This window comes from Bactrocera oleae, chromosome 2 (genome assembly GCF_042242935.1).
Source record: "Bactrocera oleae isolate idBacOlea1 chromosome 2, idBacOlea1, whole genome shotgun sequence".
Classification (NCBI taxonomy): Eukaryota; Metazoa; Arthropoda; class Insecta; order Diptera; family Tephritidae; genus Bactrocera; species Bactrocera oleae.
This window is the reverse complement of record NC_091536.1, coordinates 72,287,139-72,307,428: the sequence shown is the minus strand read 5'-3', so window position 1 is coordinate 72,307,428 and position 20,290 is coordinate 72,287,139. Positions and strand designations below refer to the sequence as shown.

At 33.9% G+C, this 20,290-nt stretch overlaps 1 protein-coding gene across 10 annotated transcripts in view; it reads right to left on the bottom strand.

The window, feature by feature from the left end:
* Positions 1-20,290, bottom strand: part of cpx (synaptic transmission protein complexin) — a 316,297-nt gene that overhangs the window by 276,457 nt on the left and 19,550 nt on the right. For all 10 annotated transcript variants that reach the window (XM_036368035.2, XM_036368033.2, XM_070105632.1 and 7 more), the window contains exon 2: positions 11,220-11,401. The gene's annotated coding sequence lies outside the window, so the exon portion shown is untranslated. The remainder of the gene's footprint in view (positions 1-11,219; positions 11,402-20,290) is intronic.

The window sequence follows — 20,290 nt, the reverse complement described above, 5'->3', positions numbered from 1 at the left end:
AAAATATGATTTGTTAAGATTTCCAGTTATTCTCGCAGCATATACATCAGTTTATAATATTATATAACCAACAGTCAAATATATTCAGTGTTAACAGCAAACGTATCTCCAAACCCTCAGAGAATATACCAAGCACAGACTCTACCACGCACTATGTGCTTCAACAGTTTAACGGTGTCAGTATGCTGACAGCAATGATAAAAGAAATGGCAATAAATTAATATATATTTTAATTTAAACAAGTGCCAGCGCCGCACTTCCGTACAAACAGACGAGCCGCGTTTTTCCGGCATTTCGTTAAGGCGTTTAATTTCTTCAGAATTTTTTATTTTCAGTTTATAAATAAATTTTTTTATGCGGAAAAAGTGATGTAATATGTGTGACGCTCTATGACTTTTATTGTTTTATATAGAGTATGAAGTGTGCGTTTAGGCGCATATGCCAAGCTTAATTGTTGCAACAAATGCGTTTTCTACGCTTTCCAGCTGAAACCAACTGAGTCCATTTAATGGAAAAAGGCTAGTTAAAACTTTTATATGTGCTAATGCAATTAAAGAACTAAACTAAATGAAACTGCGTGACTTCTATTTAATTGTTTGTAATAAAGTGGTGGTGATTGTGTGTGTAAATGTTTTTATTTTTTTTGTATATTCTATTTTTATGGCCAACTACTTCACAAAAATTAGGTTCACTTGCTGTTCTTCTACTCCCACTCACCCTTTTCAAACGAGCTTTTGTTTGCACCGCTCATTTGCATACGACATTTGTAAGTTATGGCGACACGAGTTGACACTTTCGGCTACCCGCCAAGCGTAACTTTTATGAGCCATTACCTTTTCCGTTAACTTGTCCGCCCCCCAGCACATAAATTTTGTTCTCCCACCTCAGTGTAATTACATTTTGGCTCTGCTGTTCAATGGACAGTGGCATATGTTGTATATACATACATATATCTACATATATACAGCGGCACATACACAAACACATATCAGCACACTTTTGTTTCATACACTTTAGTAAAAGTCGTGAATGTCCGCTTCCTAGTTCGCTTTAATTGAAAGTTTACACTAAATTTAATTTCAAACAATACTTTGGCTATTCGCCAGCTTAATGTGCTCTATATAAAGACGAATATATACACAATATATGCATATCACTATACCCTATACTTTTCCAGCGAATTTTCAAAAACTTTTCATAAAAATCCAAACTTTTTTCACACCCGCTGCTCTCTAAATTGCTAATTCATTATTCGCATTTATTTCTCGCCGTTGGTATTTGTTTTTGTTTTTGTATTTAAATTTTTGTTTTTGTTTATTTTAAGCGCTCATTTTAATGACATAAAGCTTAAAGCTTCGAGCGTCGACTTTAGCTGCGTTATTTGACAGAGGCTTAACGTGCCGTCAATAAGTATAGCGCACATTTTAGGCATCCGCCTGCCCTGTTCTATTATTTGGCTTGTTTATTTTGTAATTTCAGGCACTTGTCATTTTCGTTGCTAGATTTGGTGGCATTTTGCGTATGCCTTTGTATATATAGCGCCAAATTTTGTTTGGCCTATCATTTGATGTGGCTTAAATCAACTTAACGGCATCGCAATATTTTCACTTAGTTTGTCATTTTTAATTTATTTGCTTTTGAATTTACCGTTATACTTTGACTGCGATAATGGCTTATAGTATTTACGTGCACTAAGTTAGGGCTATCTGTTGGTGGCCAAAGTGAATTGGTTTTGTGAATGGGTATTCGGTGACAGCTTACTAATTTAGCCACACTGTCGCGCCCTTTTTTAAAATAGGTATTAGTAGTCAACAGCATATGGTGTGGAAATTATGTTTGAGAGTTTTTTTTTCGAATTAATTCCAACAAAAATTTTAAAAGTTCATTAACAGCTTTTATGAGCTAAGTCCACGAAGATACATTCTTATATATTCTCTAAACATATTTGGAAAATAAAAGTAGTAACAAAAATTCGTAAAAAATAATAGTGTTTTAAACGAAGTTATATAATTATTGTAGTCAAAAATAAGGCGAACGTGTAGCGGTTTTATGTAAGTTTAGCTTGAGCTTTATTATAGTAGTATTGAAAGAACATTTGAAACGATATACTCAATGTTAATGTTTCTGAGTAAAATTTAACTGAGAACAGTTTTCGGAACAACCCCTTAACTGTTCCATAGAAGGAAAGTTGATTTGGAAGCAAAATTAAACTTCTACTCTCCGATCAAAACTAAGGTAGCCGCGTGGAATATAAAATGTTGATAAATAGTATATATACTTATTTATTTAATTTGGGATTTACTACAATGACGCCGATATGCCAGTAAACTAATGGAAATACTCGTGATTTTCTATAAACGAAAATTGGTGCTTCACTTTATTATCTTTAGAAAACAACAAGTTTAAAGCAAAAAGTATATTAATTGCCATAAATTACAGAAGCTGCCAAAAGTTTTTACGGAACAGTCGTAATTCGCTTATGTGGAAATTACAAAAACCAGGAAAACTGACATTTTAATAAAAATTCGTTATATTTCTATTTCAGCACTCCACTGAAAATCAATACATATATTGTGTAGTTAAATATAACCATAAGAAAGCATTCATTCCAAACTTCCCTTTTGGTGGAGTTGTTCGACTTATTTTTGGGTGAAAAATGCTGCTGATGCTAAAAAATGGCATGTTGATTTTCTCTGATACCTCGCTACGTTTACTTAATTCCATGCAGGCCATATGAATGCTAAAGATAAGAAAGGATTCAGAAGAAAATGTCAAAAATATCTACATTTGGGTGACAGTGAAATTAAGTTAGTAGAGATAGCTAACTTCAATAAAGTGAGCGCAAAGGCATTGAAAAATAACAAAAAGTTGAATTTAGCTGCTTAGTTGTAATAAATCCGAGTGTTTGCAACAACATGTAGCAATGGTAGAAATGGAGTTCAATCAATAGTTATCCGAACGAACCATATACGTATACAATAAAGACTATGTTAAAAAAAAAACAAAAAACATTAACGACGACTACTTCATTGGAATCATTGAAGTATGAAGTCAAGAAACCATGGCCTAATCAACAAGAAGTACGGGATAATAATTATCAAACTTCGTGCTTCTGTACTCGGTTCAACTTTGCAAAAGCTAATTTTAAAAAGGCAAATATAGAACTTTCTACAATATCATGGCCTAATTATAATGGTGATATTGAATTAAGTATCTCTCATTTTAATAACATTATTACAAAATTATTTGAAAAGTATGCTCCAATAGTAATTGTTAATAAAAGTAAAAGTAGAAGTCCGTGGTTTTCGAAAGAGTTACATAAATTGAAAAACAGAAAAACTCGAGCCTTTAAACATTTTAAAAAAACCGGTTCACTTGTCGACTATTCTAAAATAAAAAATGTTTTAACAATTACTTAAATAAAGTAAAAAAGAATGTTGTAAGTAATCCAAAAAAGTTTTATGATTTCGTCAACTCCAAACGCAGGATTTCCAAATTTCCGTCCGTGATGAAATACAAATCTATCATTTCAAGTGACAATTATATTATATCCAATATGTTTGCACAATTTTTCAAGTCAAACTACTGTAATAATTCGAATACTTAAATTAACGCTCCAATTATTTCTGAAGAAGACGTCCTACTTTATTCAAATAAGTTAAAACCATGCTTCCTAAAAAATAGTGCCAAATATATTTACTTGTCTTTGACAAGGATATTTAATTCCTCTCTTACACACGGTATATCTGCTGGGCTTTCAGCCAAGATTTATTCAATGCATAGCTTCTTATCTTTATAATAGAACACAACGAGTGATATTTGAGAATACACTTTCAGATACAATTAATGTTTCTTCAGGTGTTCCGCAAGGTAGTCATCTTGGCCCGATTCTGTTCTTGTTGTTTATTAACGATATCTCTTTAGTAATAGAATTCTCAAAAATTTTATTATACGCTGACGACGTAAAGCTGTTTAAATCATACACTTCAACTGTGGAAAGGTGTCTGTTGCAAACAGACTTAAACAATATGGTTGCATGGTGTGATAGAAATGATCTGCCATTGAATCTGGATAAATGTAATACGATGTGCTTTTCGCGTAGATCTGAGCACCCCTCTTCTAATGTAATAAAACACCATATTCTGGAGCAAATTTTTAACTATGTTGATTTGGGAGTTAATATGGACCCTAAGGTTAATTTTAGTCTTCATATTGATAACATGGTCTTGAAAGAAAAAGCTGTCCTCGGTTTTGTTAAACGTTGGTCTAAAGAATTTAGAGATCCGTATATTACTAAAACACTTTATACAACTTTGGTTAGACCTATATTGAAATATGGCTCTGTTGTATGGATCCCTACCTACCAAATCCATTCTGACAAGTTAGAGTCTGTTCAAAAACAATTTTTACTTTTCGCCTTAGCGCATTTCCGATGGAATTCTAGGTTAAGTCTATCTCCATACACTAGTCGTTTAAACTTATTAATCTACCTACACTTTCTAGTCGTAGGGAAATGCTTGGCATAATATTCTTAGTGAAAATCTTGAATGGAACAATTTGCAGTTCTTTTCTCCTGTCTGAAATTAAATTTAATATCCCGGTTCAATTTTTGAGGCTGTTTAGACCTTTACTGCTAAAATACTGTAGATAAGATTTTGAACTAAACGAGGCATTCCATACATACATATACGGCATGTCATGATTTTAGTTCTCATTCCACATTTGACTTATCTGACTCACTTTTCAAAATTAAAAAGACTTTATTGTTTTCTCTTAATAAATGAAAATGTAACAATTTATTATATTGTAACTTTAGATCTTAGCTGTTGAAATTTTTGTTTCTGTAGCTGAGCAGTTTTAGATCTCAACGCTTAAAAAACTCTCCTGCCTTTTCTGACTCGGCTAATTCCCCACGTATGCGGATTGTGCCCCTCGCGTCGGTTGGCCGTTGGGTTATTATTATGTAATCAATGAAAATATTCTTTTATTTTTGCTTTGGGTTACTTACACGATAGTCGTCTGTTTAGACCTCAGCCACTTTTAGCTCTTGTCAAAACTACGAAAATAGTCACTATAAAGCTGAAGTCTACATTGTGGCAAAAGTCCAATGACATAACAAAGATGGTATCAACAGATTGCTAGTATGATTATTCAAACCGAATTTGGTTAAATAATTTAATTTTTTTTAAACGATACGAGCCTTTAAGATTTTGCTACCTTGTCACATACTGATTGATTTCTTGATCAATTGCATGGAAATTTTTTAAATTGTGTAAGTAATGCTACCGAATCTCAAGACAGCTGACCGGTGAAAATTTGTCTTTTGTAAACAGGGAATGACTATGCACCCTTTCACTACCGCACCGACTTGCTTTCGAGTGTATTTAAAAACACATAATTAATACTCTTATAGACGTTAATCGGCTCATGCACCCCCCAAGCCGCCGACTTTTTTCTAAGTCACGCAAATTGAATATTTTATATTGTAATTAATATTCAAGTGAAATACTATTAATTAAATGCTTGTGTTCATTTTCAATTTGTACGAATGCACGCAACATTTATTGAAGCAACAACAACTGACGATAAGACACACGCAACTCGGTTCACCGGACCTCGATTCCCCCATCTAGGCAACGACTTCTCAATCGGCAGTATGTGTAACTAAATATAAAAGCCGACGCGGCTATGAATGGCGCAACAGAATTGGGGCATGCAAACGTGTCACGTAACCGTTTAATTTCCAGCACGGTAACAACAACAACAACGATAACAACAAATTTTTGGTAACATAAATTGAATAAAATATGCAAAGGATTGCACTCAAGCGAGCTGCGATAAAAGTGATATACGGTAGGTGGTAGACCACACACACATACATGCATATACATATGCACATATACAAATTCACACAAATATACAAATACAAACGCACGTACACTACATACCAGAAAGCTACAACAGCGGTTTAAACTAAGTACTGCTGGGTGGACTGGTAGAAAGTCAGTTGTTGTTGTTGTTGTTGATTGTGTGTAGTTAAGTGTTGTTTTGTTGCTGTTGCATGCAATTGCAATGCCGCCATATGTGGCAGTAAGGCCACAAGCAGGCGAGCGCGCGCACACACAAAATCTGCGGGGGTTGACGCAAAACGGCAAGGCCTCGAGCGTTGCCGGAGATACCGTTCAAAAACCGCAAATCATGGAAAATCTGTAAAACACATTTCATTGAAATGGCCAAACTACTGCGAGGCGTGAGTGTGGCAAGTCAAAAATGTATGCGGCAATCGTTGGCATGTTGGTCCCCTGGCAGCAGCAACAACCAACTGGCGACAACAAGCCAACTGGAGGGGGACGGCGTGCGGCAGGGACAATGTCAAAGTGCGCAATTGCAAATACCAAAGCACAAATACGCTGCTAGTAATAAAAGCAGCAACAACTACAACAACAGCAGCGAGTTACGTCAAAGTGGAGTAAGTGAATTTCGGAAATGGTTATAGCGCGCCGAGAGCGACAGAGGCGCAAAATAAACCAGCAAGTCATTTGTACAACATTGCACACACACACATACGAACACATGTTCACATAGATCCGCCTATGCTAAATGAAATGCAATGGCACGTAAATGCGCCGTAAATGCAACAACACCAAATAATTTAAGGCCATAAATGCATTGTAGCTGTGGGGCATAAAATTGCAGATGAACGCTGCGCAGGTGCGTGTGCACACACACACACGCACACAAACATATATGAATTTGTATATAAGTAGCCGTGTGTAGGTTTGTATGCACTTGGCAAGCGCAACTTTACAGCCACACACACACACATACAAACAATGGCGAATATATGTATGTATGTGTGGCTATATTGCGCAAAAGTTCGTTCAAATTAAGATGCCTCTGAGGTGGCTGATCTGTTGGCATGGTGTGTTGCGGTGCGCTGCTTTGTGACACGCTCCTATTTGGTCGGGTGTTGCTGCCGAAAAATTGCACTCACCTGCAATGCGACCGTAACCTTATGTGCCGCAGCTGTGCATTTGTGTGGGCGCATATGTTTATCAGTGTGTTGCCACTTGTGAGTTATGGGCGGCAAAGTTTTTCGCTTTATTCGACAACAACTACATCTGGCTGTTTGCTCTATATCTATTTCAGTCGGTGGGGGTGTTAGTAAGTATTTGTTTTTGTATTTACGAAATTTCTTTCGACGCCTTAAAAAATTTAAACGCCTTCCGTTGGGCTTGTGCGGAATTTAAAGTTGCCAATATAAGCGAAAACTCGTAATTTTTGCGTAATATAATATTCATTGCAGAATATAACTGTTTTAGAAAGCTGGTTTCACCAGAAGATGTGTATTTTCACAAATTTAAATGTTTTTAAAACCTAAAAATCGGGACGTTAGAAAAAAATTTACAAAGTATTAGTTATTTATTGAAAATTAAATAAATAACGGCAATCCGGAGCAAGTCCTTTCCTGATAACAGTATACCTGTATGTCAGAAAAGTTTTAAATCGGATGAAGCCTCTTTTTAGCCGCCATGTACCTAATTCAACAAAAACGAGAAAGCGTGTTTTTTAAAAAACAATGTATCGTTGTGACTTAAAAATTTTTTCGAAGTTTAAAAATGATGTATATGTATGCGGAAAAGCTTTCTCAAAAGCTCTCTTTTTACCCAAACTTATTCAATAACAAATTGAAAAATCAATAGGAAATTAACTACTTTTATTCAGTAATGCAAAAATTATTTATATTGCCAATATAAAATGACATATCAATAATTTTATCATTTCGTATGAAAACTTTTGACCAAGTGGCACGTTTGTTTAAACATATTTTTAAATATATTATGTATTTGAATTCTCAGGCTTCTTTTCTTTTGCTATCCATTGCTGAGTTTAATGTAATAATTTTTTTTTTAATTTTGGCAAGCTTAATCAATATATTTGTAACTATAAAACTTTTTAAACCTTTTTAGTTTGATACCTATACTAAAATAAATATATTTATCCTTTAAATATCATTGAATTAGGATTCCTAAAATATTACATTCAAAGGCTTATATAGGTGGCAACCCACCTCTAATAAAATTTCTAACTGTAATCATGATGATACCTTTTCAGTTGGCAATCTGTCATTGTCAGATTTTGTTTTTTTTACTTTCAATTTTCAAGTAGTTGGCAACGTTCCAGCTGCATATGTTCGATTCAACTCGTTCGAGTGCCATTTTCTCAGCATGCCTAAAAAATTGTCAAGTTTAGGAAAACTTTTTGCGATCTTTTTAAATTTTTTTTCTTAAATTAATATTTGTAAAATATGGAAAACCCTTTACAGATGCATAAAGTAATAAAAAAAATATTGACGAGTTTAATAAAATTTTTCAACTCCTACGCTACAAATTCAATTCGCTGCGTTGTGTGAATTGTGAAATTCATTTGTTACGTATACGCAACGTTGAACACACACATCTCACTTCATTTACGTGCTAACAAAAGAAAAGCTTTGTGATACAATTCATAACATGAATAACGGCATGTTATGACGAGTGTATCTCTGCGAACGCTCATATTCTATGTTTCCGCTCTCCGCTCGAAGGAAATTAAATTTCGTATTGATTTTCGCGCATAAAAAATGGCCAAAAAAACCGAAAACACACTTTAAAGTTAAAAAGAAATATGTTGCCACAAGTATGAATTACTTTAAAATAAAAAATGATTGCACTTGCCGCACCTCCTCGACCCCCATAGCGCTGCTTGATTTTTCACTTTTCGCAAATATATTTATGTTAGTTTTCCGTTGCCTTTTCGCCAGGCATAACGGCGCAAAGTAAGCATTCAAGCGTGAGTATGCGTGCACCGTTGAACGACACACACATAAGTAACTGTTTGTGTGAGCGCGTGAGAGGACCCAGTCGTGGCGATGGCGCCTGAATGACTTCCGCTTGGTTACGCAGACAAAGTTTTCGCCGAAAAACAAGAGCCGCAGCAGCAACAGCACAGCCAGCAGCAAGAGCAAAAGGAGACGTGGCGCTGCCGTTAAATTTGGCAGTTTCATGCACAAGTACACACACACATCCACACGCGTATGCCACAAGGCACCGCTGCCGCCTGCCGCCAAAAGTGGAAAAAGTCAAATAAATATCTTTTTGTTTTCTGGCGTTCATAAATTTTACAAAGATTTGAAAGGGAATTCATTGCAAGCAAACGCCACGACAGTTTCGGAGGTGAGTAGTGTGGTGTAACACACGCCAAAAATTGTTGGTCTAAAGTGTGTTGGCGAAAATTTGTAGGTAAACAGCACTGATGAGGGTGATGGTGATGAGGGTGCTGTAGGGGTGGTGAAGAAGAAGGAAGAAAAAGTCAATTATTTCAGTAATAATTAACTTCGTCAAATGAAGCGAAAATTTTATGAACTGTAAATATAATAAAACGGCTGCAAAAAGTTGGCGATTGTGCGCAATTAAGTTTGCTTAAGTTTGCTAAAGTTTTCACTACAACAAATTGTTTATATTTTTCTTTGTATAACACAAAATATAATAATATGTTCTTACAACGTAACCCTTATTTGAGTGTTTAAGAGCTCTTTAAGTGAATTGCTTTCTAAATTACTTTTAGTTTTACTATATTCTCTTTGCTCTTTTACCCTTTAAATCAGTAATTTTTGTACCAGTACAAGCAACCAGAGATTTTATTGTGATAATGCAATAATAATTTCTCATAGATGTATCTCTCAATTGAATTCTCTGTACTCGACCTCATATTGAGGCCTGATTCTTTAGAAAAGATTTGTAGACAAGAATATTAAGTTACGCTCTCCCGAAATATATGGTAAGATGTGACGACGATGTTATTGATAATTGCACAAACTAGTTTCAGGTACAATATCTTGCATATTTGAAATATTTCACACATGAAAAGTTAGTAAAAAAATATATATTAAACAACTGATTTGCACCTAGTGCTTGAAGAAGAATAAATTATAACGATGAAGTTTAAAATTCACTGATCAGATCTAAATGCAAAACAATATTGTAAAGCAGAAAACTAGAAATAATTTCTTATAAGGATATTACGGATTTAAAGCACGAACTCAGCCCAATTGTGATTGATCTTCAAGAGATGCATGCAAGGACATAAGAAACATCAATGAAGCTAAGATTTATTTGTATAAGAAAAGCAGGTTAACGACAAAATTAATTTTAAGCATCAAGCAACTGGAGCGTATAATATAACGAATACCTCACAAGAACCGTCTCAGCCGTAGAGCGCACAACCGCTTCGTGAAAGTAACATTTTACAGAAATTTATGGCCAAATGATTGCCACCGCTAGGGTTTGTGCGTCCTTTCACTTAGTACAGTACATGTGTATGTGTGCGTATAAATGACATAACTTAAAATGCAAAACGCGTAACGGCAATTGCGTGACGTACGAACATTTTGCGAAGTGTGTGCAAGAGCTGTGCTTCTCTGGCACTTCTACACATTACCGCAAATGTTGCAAGTTGCTGCAAACACGCTGCCGCATGCTAAGTGCCTGCATACCTAACCAAAACTTCGTCTCTACAAGCCTCTACAAGGCAGTGAATACGCTGGATTTGCATGCGATTGCATTTAATTTTGTAAATTATGAAATTTTTATGCGGCAAGCGCTGCATAAATGATGCCACTACACATTTCGCCGCACTCTCTGCGAGGCGCCGCGGGCTCAGCGGTGATTGCTGTCGTGTGCGTTGATTCATGTAAGAACGCTTACAATTAAATCATGCTTATTTATGTGCGCGTCGAATTTCTATTTTGTGGACTTCTCGCGTGAAAATTTAATGCAAGAGTTTCTTTTTTAGTTAGAAAGGAAAGTCATTTCTTTGTTTAAAGTGTGCGAGTGAAACTTTCTTACGCCAAAGCGCCACAAAGTATGCAAGTGTTTAAATATTATATATGGCGCTCATTTTTCATAATTTTTCTTTTTTCTCTGCCATATTGAGGTTTTTAGTCGCACTTTCGCTTCTGGTTTTTAATAGTTGACAACTTTAAACTGCTCCATTGTAGTTGGAAAGTTCTACATTAAATATTCTAAACTTCCACTTAGTCTACTTTTAGCTGGTCTCCAACTCGTTTGCATAATGAGCTTGCATATATATGTATATTGTATGATTTACTTCGGCACATGTAGGTGTGTCTGTGTGTATGTGGTAAATTTGCATGTATTTAATTGCGTACAGAAACTTACCTCAGCTGTGTTGTAAAAGTTCTTGCCTTAGTTGAAGTTAGTATAGTTAATGCGTTTGTTGTTGTTATTGTGGTTAAAGCACAGCTTTTTTTTCTAAACGCGTCAAGAGCTGGAGATAGCTTTAGTGAGGCTGTCAAGTTCAGCGAAAACTATCAGAGAAGAGGACAGCAGCTAGATAGATGCTGAAAGTATGAGCAATGGAGAAGTACTTTAAAATTATGTTATGCTTTATGACATGTTATGTACATTAAAACAGTAATAATATAAAAATATAATAATATAAAATTTAATAAAATTACTTATATAACATTGAGTACTTGAAATATAATCCTTTCCTAGTTTAACTTAAAATATTATTTGACTTTTTTTAAAACGTAAAAGTTTATCTGAAAATTACTAAAGAAACAAACTAAACCTTAAAAAGCTCAAAACCTTGTAAGCACAGAAAGTATAAATACCAAAAGGTGCTCAGAATATTTAACGTCGCTTAAAACAGCTGAATTTGCCTTAAAACAATTAGAGCCACGTTTCTTCAAGAAAGCATGACATCTTCAAGAAAGCATGCTATGTGAGAATTGCAAAAAATAGTAGATTCTCAGCAGTAAAATGTTTCGAAAGTTTCAGAGCTTTTGAGCTTTCACCAAAAAAGCTAATGTAAGCTGGTTTTCATATATTTGAGAATTTTAATCCTCTTGCAAATTTTTTTAACAACTCTTTTTGGAGACATCTCAAAAACGTTCGAACTTTTAGACATTTTTAAAACTATTAAACTAAATTTTATCAAGCACACACACCAAAAGACCATCGAAATTCCTGACTCGTATATCAAAATGATTTTTGCCATACCTTGTTACTAAAAATTGAGCTTCTAAAAGTTTCAAGTGGCTACCGGCTAGCAACTTCTCAAAATGTATTTTCCAAACTTTTGTGTTTTGAGAAGCATGATTTTGTTATGTTTACTATTAACAAGCAAGATATATACCTGTATTAGTAGAAAATCATAAGCATTCATTATAACAGTTTTTTTTTTGCGCATTATAGAGCTTTACATTGGTCGTATGCAACTAATAACATGAAAGTTTAAGGAATGCTTCAGAAATCTTAAAAACAACTTTTAAAAAGCTTTAGAAAAGCTTCAAAAGCTTTTAGTATATGCAAGGCTAAATTTTACTTACTTGCTAAGTTTTCAAGAAATAGAAATCTAATATTGCCATTTTTTCTGAGATCAACCATACACCAAAGCTCGTATTAGTGATCTTAGAGCTAAGCCCGATTTTGTTTCTTTGTAAAAGTTCATCTTCTTTAGGCAATTGTCCTACAAACTAGATACACTACTTTTAATACATTTAGAAAATATCTACGTACTCATATGTATGGTTGTAGAACTAAGCGGCCACGTTTTCCCACTTTTCCCTCCATGTGTGTTTCAGATTAACTTGTTAATCCCCTTTTTTCTGTCAACACTTTATGTGTCTATTTTTTCTGCGGCTTTCATGGCCAACTTTCAGCTATCACAGTGCCACAATGATGTCACACAATGAAACTTCAGCACCATTGCATGCCGCACTGGTGTGTTCATTTCCGTGTCTTTGCCCCACTTTCACAGCCTACTAGGAGTACTAAGTATGTGGAGTCATTTAATGGGGCGCTAAAGTGCCTTTTGGTTTTCTGTTTTTTTTTCGTTGCTTCCTTTCTTTTTTCGCAGCTCTTTGTACAACTACAACTCTCTTGGCACGCTTTTGTTTTCCCCTAAGATCACTGTTCTTTGTCTGCACAAATTAACGGAACCAACGAAATGGAAACAAATTGCTATGGGAAGCTGCCACACTGTATTAGTGACATTGGTGTTGCCCGTACGACCGCAAGTCCCACACTTGACAACAGAATTGCGGCGCGAAGGAAAGGCTCGTTTGTGGAGAATAGTGCGAAACGCAAAACAAAGCCGCCTTCACACAAACAGAAAAAAAAAATTATAGACAATACGTTGATCTTAATGCCGCACACAGCCGCTTTCATTGTATTAGCGCACTAAGGACATTAACGGCGTCTGCATGTTGCAACCCGACGCAGTGAATTCAATTATGCGGCCGTTTTTAAACAAATGAGATACTTAATGTCATGGATTAGGCCGACTTGGGATAATTTGTAAGTGTTCTGAGAGTAAGGGCGGGTGTAAAAGAATGAAACATATTTTAGTCTTACCTTTTTTGTGCACTTTCTTATGTGGCCAAAGAGGGATAAATTACAAAGCAACAGCTTAGAGGCGGCTTTTCATGCATTAATTATTAAGTCAGATTAGGCAAATCAAGGAATAGTATTTTCATAAGTAAAAGCTATTATTATATACAGACATAATATAATTGGGTCATTCCGAGTAAATATTTAAAATAATATTTGAAATATTTAGTAAATATTTGATATAATCCACTTATGTTCCTGTTAATGTCTAGCAACAATATTGTTATTGTAAGGAAGAGGCTTTCTTGTGGTAGTACACAGATTATGATATTTTCGTCAGAATATAGATGGTATTATATTCGTATTTAACTTAAACAATTATTATTTGGACTGACTTTTGTGAAATTCCAACAAAGTTCTTTTCATTCTTGATAACTTACATACTTTTCTAAAAAAAGGGTACTTAACAAGTTTATAATTGTTTTTTGTTTTTTAATTAAGAAGCTATTTACAATATAGATTACTTGACAGATAATTACTTAGATTAAATTTTATAGTAAATGGTTTGATTTGGATACTCGCTCTTTTCTTTTTTCAAAATTGTCTTTTGAAAATCTTTCACTAAAAACTCAATTCACAGAAACTGTTTGTTGTTGCTATGAAGTATATGTATAACTAATGAAAGCAACAGATTTTTTATTTTTAGTTTTCAATAATGCAGCATAGTGATAAGTAAATCACTTTGAAGACTTTCTTGTTTTTTTTTTTGTTATACGATATCTCTGTCCTGCCAAGAAAAATAGCAGATGCTTACATTCCTTTTTTATATTTAATGTTTTACTACATCATGAAAATTAACCAATAGGGGAACTACTTTATTTAAAGATAGATTTAGATAGAGGCTAATACAAAATTGAAAATTTTCAAATGTCTTTCAATACTTCAGTTATCAGATTAATTTTAAGAAAAGGTCAACGTCTTGTGTATTTCTCTCTCAAGAAATTTTCGCTTAATATCCAGCAGCCACTTGAGGTTGGGGTATAACTTTTTAGACTATAAATTTCTGCTAATAATAATACTCCCAAATCTAGAGAACTTTATTTTATTATGAAAAAAGCGTGTTTTCGATTTTCCTAGACACTTACAGTTCTTCAAAAGTTGTTGGTGAAAAAGCCGAACTGATTATTCTGCAATAATTATTAATTTTATAATTTCGAAATGTTCGAAAAATAGCATACTAAAATTCAAGCCAATATCTCGGATAGTTTGTAAGTTAAATTTTACCTTTAACTCGTTTTTCTCAAAACTAAATTTTTGAAGTTTGCTGAGTGATTACTCGAAGACAAATGATTAGATTATTAACAAATTCATGTTCTGTATATAGAATACACAGAATGATTAACCAGTTTTTTGATCTGACCACAAATGAAATTTGACAGCTCAAGTTCGACTAAAATTTTGTTAAAATTTCATAATTTTTTCTAAAAAACGCCGCCAGTTTGTAATTTTTTTTTATCCGTAGATCTTTATGCGGACTTCTAGCAGAGAATTTTTGTTTTTAGGTTTCATCCAATTTTTTTTTTTTTTTTTTAATTCCAAAACTTTTCCCAGTATAGGTGTGCCCTTCAACTTGAGAAAGTTATTTTGTTATCGAGCAAAAATCTGTTCTTTATAAAATAAGACATTAAGTAAAAATCGTGTCGAAATGATTTTACGATTACTGTCTATACTGAATGACTTGATGAAAATTATACCGAACTCTTATTCTCTGAACAGTGGACAGAAATCTTAAAAAAATAAGAAAGCATGTAGATATATTTGAAAGAAATTATTAACTTGATCTTCGCTTTTATTTACCTCAACAATATACCACTCAATTGGTCGAAAACTTTTGTTTATCTGAGATTTTGAAATTAGTTTAGAGATATCTAAATCGCTTGAAATGAAATATGGTGTGAGAATTGCTATGAGAGTGGCAAACTTTTTTTATTTAATTTTTAAACAAAAGACCAGGGAAGAGTCGATTCAAAGATGCCTAATAGTTCAGAGAATTAAAGATCATGTTCTATGAATCCTAACAACTAACCTTGTTTAATATAAAAGCAATTTTGGTATCAATTTCATTCCAATTGTGAGAGTGAAATGTTTCTGACAGCAACAGAAGGTGAAAGTCAGTTAAGATTTCCGTAAATTCTACTGAATAAATGTACCAAACTGCTGCATTTACAACAATTTCTTGATATTTACATGACAGCTGATAAAAGCAGCAAGAAAACGAATCGATTAGACTAATATTATACTGATTGCATAAGTAGTTACAACAAAAAGCTGATTGCCAAACAATACCAATGTGCCATTTTGTACACACGTGCAAACGATTATCTGCTTTTGTTGTACTGTTTGTACCAAAACGTCAAATGTCAGTTTGGAGTGTAAAAAATCTACGACAAGAATTTCCATTTAAAATGTCACACGAGACAATCAATTTGTATAGAAAACTGAACAATATAAAATATATGTGTGCGCACAATAATAAATGTTTATGTAGACAAATAAATATATGACACCCGATATCGGCATGCATATAAACTAATACAATGCCAATCCTTTGACTGCTAAACTGACAGTTAAATATATTGCCGTGTTGCCTTATTTTACATATGAATTCATATATTTGCATGGCCCATAAGTGCGCTTAGATTTACTTGATATTTTGTGTGCCATGCAAATTCATATAAATAAATATAAATATAAATTTACAGACTTTTGCAAATATCTATACATAACGGTTATGGTGCGAATGGAGCATAAGGAGCGTGTGGAGTGTTTAGGGTTGGGCGTTGCTGCTGACAAATATCACAAATGCAATAAATTTTCCCAAAAATATTCAATGACAGCACTGATATGCCTTCGTAGCCTAAATTTACTGTTATATATGTGTGTTCATGCCCTTGTATATGCGTCTATTTACTTTTTATACAATAAAATATTTAGTGTTTGCTTTCCCAACGATTTGTGTATTTCACAACTGTGTTTAGAAATCGAAGGGCCAAAGCAAGCAACAAGAAAAGCAACAAGAACGCTTGGAATTGTTGCTCAGATACGTTGCTTAAGCAAAGTTCTAACATTAAATTGGAAATGTCGAATTTACAGCTAACTTTGTTAAATCAATATGTATTGTAAGGATAAGCTTAATATTGAAAAGCGCAAGTGCATACGACCTTAATTGGATATTGTGAAATTGCAATTTCATTTTTGATTTATTTGCAATATTTTGGCTTGAAGAAGCAACTAAGACACTGTATCTCTTATAAAAATATTAATAAATAAAGAAAGGTCTAACTAGTTACAACTTTTATACTTGAATCTATTAAATTTGTCACAGCTCTTGAAAATACAATACCTATTAAAATATGATGGATCTAATATTTCAATAGATATTTATTTAATGTATTTAGTAGAAAGATGTCCAATTACAAAACATAGAAAATATCGAAGTCGACAGGTAAGCAAAAGTTTAAGGAAAAATGTACAGAAAATATCAAATCGTTTGGTTCCTTAGTTATGACGCAGCAAATTCGAAAAAAAATACTGTTTCGAGAATAAAGTGTTTAAGTGGCTATACTTCAGAAGGCTATATCTCGAAAACTATTACAATTATCGATTGAAACTTACAGTATGTTATTTTTAAAAGTAGACCATAGTCTAACATTATATGAGAAAAATATTTCTAAGCTATTGCATAGCTTCTACCGCGGGTTTTGAGCGTGGGGACTGAATCAAGTACTTCTGTAACGGGAATACACCTAACACGATCACGTATGTGCATAATATTTGCATACTTTTGGGCATATTGCGTTTTCGCATATCACAAGCGGAACAAATCAATTGAAAAGAAAGATGATTCAGAAATAATAGTATTTAAGATACAATTTCTTTAATGGCAAATAATAATATGGAATTTAATAAATATTTAATTAATAAAAAATAAATTATTCATCATTCGGAGGCATAATATAAGTGACATTCTTATTATTTTAGTAAACAGCTACTCCACCTTTTGGAACAGTATCTCGTTTGAATTGAACAATACAATTAAAATTAGGTATTTCAATCGGGTTATCAATAATAATAAATTTCCACTTATCTTGGCTGGCGATTTCAACATCAACTTCGCTGATAAAAAATCAGAGCAATTAACAACTTTTCTTTCGGAAAAATTAATTTAATAATCAATAATGATCCACCAGAATACATAACAAAATATGGGACCACCACTGCCGCGGTTTTTTTTCAGATATTTAACGGATATCAAGTCTCAAACTTATGTTTCTTATTTCAATTAAAATATACCTATAGTTGTAATGATACAAATTCCTGAATAACCTACATGTATTGTAAGATAATAAAAATATTTTAGGCAAGAAAATTAAAAATTTGTTTGCTTATCGGTCACCATGCTCAGCAAGTGTAATTTGAAATAATATCAAAGAAAAAACTTGAATTTATATGAACAAAAAAAAATACTGCATAAAAAATAAATAAATAATTATAATTGCATAAGTTGATAAACAAGTGCTTTGCAATAGCTTTACCGCGGTAGCCCCTGAGTGCCACACGTATCTTTTTTTTTTGTTAATTTTGCGTCAGCTGTTCTCTTAAGCGAAAAGTCGATATCTTAATTTTAAATTGAGTTTTGAGTCAGTCAAGCATAGTTTTGGAGTCGCTTTACATGTAAAAAATCAGAATTAATTCAGGCCTCGAAGGAACTAAAATTCTTCCCTTCCTTATATTATACCAACACTTAAGCGAAGAATGATATTATACTTGTATCTGAGTTCAACTTGCAACTTCTTTTTTAACCTCCTTATTTCAAAGCAGCTTAAAGAGCTTAACTAATTTAATTTTTCTTTCTAATATTTCTTATTAGCAACTTTATAATAATTTTTACTGTAAATCACATGATACCTCCACACGGAAGTACACACAAGACCAGAAACCTCAGCCTAGGTCAGCGGTGAGCAGCGCACTTCTTGCCGGCATTTTACCTCATTTTTCTTCCGCAAACGAAACGCAGCATCATCAGTGGCGTTCAAATCGCACAACATTACTACTAATTGGATTAAGATGTTTTACTCCTAAGCCTTTCAAACAAATTGCGCCAACATTAAAGTGCGCCGTGGCGTTGCTCTGTTCCAACACACACACAGACACGAGCACAACCTACACAAACACAGAGACAGGCCAAGCCACACGCAGCGCGGCAAGCGGATGTCACGCAGTTGGAGCGCGCACCCGGTTGCTAAAAGGATTAAAATCCTGAGCTAAATTTTTGCTACTTTACGTCAAAAACGGACTTAGAAAACAGAAAAACAACAGCACAAAAAAATTAAAAACAAAATAAAAACAGCAAGAGAACCGCTGGAATGACAAATAAACAGTGATAGGGAAAGGGCACCGGCGGTGACGACGGCATTACAATGGCAAAAAGTGCTAGCAGAGAAGGCAAAAACAGCAATAAAAACTTGAAAATGCTGTGCAAAAATGCAAGCAACGTCAACAGTGCGCGCGGCGCAAAAGTAGCAAGGAGTGCTGCCGTAACACCGGTCAGGGTGTGCGGTGAGCGGCCACCAACGGTAATCATCGTGATGATCATAATGATGATGACGGTGCACTTTGTGCGCTGCGAGTGGCCCCGACGCATTAAGTTGAAGCGTTCTGCGCCAATGTGGCTACAGCTTGCTTATTTGCTTACTCTCCATTTTTACTGCACTTTATATACTTTAGTACCTCGAGCTTTTTGTTGCGTATTTAACTACCATTTTTTGCCCCCTTTTTTCGCTGTTTATTTACGTTTACCCAGCACCTTTTACCAATAGCGTTGTCGTCTATCGTCTCTAACCCGGTCAAAGTACATATTGTGGCATACTTTCGGGCTGTAAAGCATGTGATTTGCCAGGTAAGCTGACGAGCTGACAGTGGTCGCTTATTGTGAACATATGCTACGTACAAATCGATTATTTTTGTTTGCGAAAAATACGGTAAAGTGTAGAGCGCATAAAACGGTTTGAAAAAAATGTGTGAGTAAGAGGCGAAAGGGTCTTGGTTAGCTAAGAATTGATTATCTAAAGAGTGGCACGTTGTAGACTTTAATGTTGACTTTTCATTTAAGGTTTTAGAAAGACATTAAAGAGTTTGAAAATTTTAAAATATTGTTGCAGTAATCAAAGAGTAGAAAAAAATTATTGCTACTTAGCCAGAATGCAGCTAAAAATTCCACTCACGAGGTGCTTTTATTTCATGAAAATTCTTATTAATATTTCTGATAACCTAGAGACATTTTTTTAAACGCGAAGCATACCTTTAGGAAACTAAATAGTAAGTTAGTGATGATACATTTCACCTTATTTTAAAACCCTCTTTTAATACTTCGATAATTTTTACTCGAAATAAAATTTTGTTTCTTATTGTTATTACCCCTTGTAAATATTTCCACCGATCTAGGATCTAAAAAATCACTTTATGTTTAAACGATTATAGTAGTTGTAAAATAATAAAAAAATATATGTAGATTCACTTTCTGTAACTAATAATACTCTATTAAGCCTGTATTTTCAGAAAACTCTCAATTGTATACTATTTTCTACGATTAACGAAAGTAAGTGCATACTTTTGGGGTGTCATTGATGATTTCCATGTTTGATAAACTATTTTCCAGTATTCTAATGCTATGAATGTCAAAACTAAACATATTTGCAATAAAATTGAATACCTCATAGCAATAATAATGCTTCTGAGATTATTCAGTATTTTCTTCATCCGGTGAACTACGATATTTATGAAATAACAGGAAAGCAGCAAACGAAGCTAGAATTAATAATATAAATTGTCTC